This window comes from Siphateles boraxobius, unplaced genomic scaffold (assembly GCF_051911475.1).
Source record: "Siphateles boraxobius isolate OS27281-9 unplaced genomic scaffold, OSU_SipBor_1 7, whole genome shotgun sequence".
Lineage (NCBI taxonomy): Eukaryota > Metazoa > Chordata > Actinopteri > Cypriniformes > Leuciscidae > Siphateles > Siphateles boraxobius.
This window is the reverse complement of record NW_027509197.1, coordinates 36601172-36603226: the sequence shown is the minus strand read 5'-3', so window position 1 is coordinate 36603226 and position 2055 is coordinate 36601172.

The following is a 2055-nucleotide window of genomic DNA, read 5'->3' as shown; positions in this document are numbered from 1 at the left end:
CTATATATAGTTCCCTTTCAAGGGAACTCGAGCTGCGTCAAACGCTGTGGGAACGCCCCTGCGTTGTGCGTCATGAAGCACGTATGGAATCAGCCCAATGGAGAGATGGAACGTCATAGGCGGGTGACGTCATCGACCAGGAAACTATAAAGCGCCCCATAAACACAAGCTTAACAGCTTTCTGTGCCTTCAGTCGCGCTATATGTGAATCTGTCCCTGTGTGAATATTGTCTGTCTTTACATACTCTGCACCACACAAACAATTTATATATATACATATATATATATTAAGAGAGATATGGCGAAGGAACAGCAGTTTAGGAAGTGTGTCCCTCCCTGCTCGCATTATTTTACGAGTGGGGATACACACGTTCTTTGTGTTATTTGTTTGGGAGTGCAGCATGCCCAGTCAGCTCTCGAGGGAGCTGATTGTGAGCATTGCGAGCGTCTGCCATTAAGGACGCTCCGCTCCCGCCGGGCGCTCTTCGAGGAGAGCGGTTCGGTGCGCGCTCCCCGCGGTTCGCGTCCCGCTCTTGCCGAGGCAGAGCGACGACGCGTATCGTGGGGATCGCAGATGGATCTCTCAGCGGGGTTAGAGACGGGCTCTGCCTTATCTCTCCCTTCACCTGTGAGATCCATTGCCTCAGTCCCGTGTTCGGAAGCAGGCGCTGCGGTTTCTTCCGCTCGGGCTGAGGCACCAGTTATAAATGAGGGAGATGTGGAGGATTCGCCACCTTACACTCCCGAAAGTGATGAGCTAGTGGAGGTATTAACATGAGCTGTAGAAAAACTCAGCATTGTATGGCCAGTGACTAGACAGGAGTCTGTTTCTAAATCAAAATTAGATGAGAGATTTTTTGCCGTCACGAGTGCAACCTCCACGCCGGGGCTTGCCGTTTTTTCCCGATCTCCACACTGAGGTGTCGAAATCGTGGAAAAAAACCGGTGTCATATAGAGTGTTTAGTCCCCAGACTTCAACATATTCTAATATTGTGGGGGCAAAATCATATGGTTATTCGGCTATGCCTCGCGTGGAAGAGACGCTTGCGAGTTTTCTCTCCCTCGAGGCTGCGTCATCTATTAAGGCACCGGCATTACCCACCAAGCCTCTTAGAAATATTTCGTTTTTTGTGGGTAAAGCGTATTCGGCGGCGGGTCAGGCTGCGTCATGTCTGCATACTATGTCTATTATGCAGGCATACCAGGCTGACCTGCTGAGGGACGTGAGTGAGAGTGAGGAGGTCAGTGCTGACGTGGTTCGCGAACTGCATCAGGCTGCTGATTTATCCCTGCGCGCAACCAGAGAGTCGGCCAAGCTAGTGGGTCGATCTATGGCAGCTCTGGTGGCCGCAGAAAGACATCTATGGTTAAATCAGACAAATATAAAAGAAAAAGAAAAAGCTTTCCTTTTAGACACTCCTCTCTCCCCCCTGGGTTTATTTGGCGATACTGTAAATTCTGTCATCGATAAATTCCAGGAGAAGGAAAAGAAAACAACAGCTTTTAAGAAATTTCTCCCTTTAAAAATTCATGTCCCTGGGGCTGCTGAGCGGGAGCAGCCCCGGCCATCTGCGAGCTCATCATATAGGGCGCTGAAGCAGAGTGTCGCGTCTCGTGCTCCCCCTGCTGGACAGTGGGCTCAGCCGCGGCACTCTCAGCCGAAATCTCCCAGTAATAGAACTGATCTGAGGACAGTTATATTAGCTAAGAAGGCTTCGGCTAAGAAGAAGTCCTGACGCAACGCACGCAGGACACTGAGGGTGGTCCCCACCGAGGAAGAAAGGTGTTCACCTCTTTCTACGGTGCCCATTCTTCCTCTGTGCCCTCAGGGGCCCGTTCTGCCAACCCCGCCTTCATGCCGGGGCGCAGACGGTCCCAGCGAGCGATTTCCCGAGGGACGCTCGCTCCCTCTGAGGAGGGTTTCAGGGCGGTTAGACCAGTTGTTCCCTGCCGGTGTGCCGTTACAGGGCGCTGCGTTTGCTGCTCAAGTTACACCAGAGGCCAGTCTCGAGAGACTGGTACCGTTAGTAGATTTCTGGCAGAGTGGAAAAGCC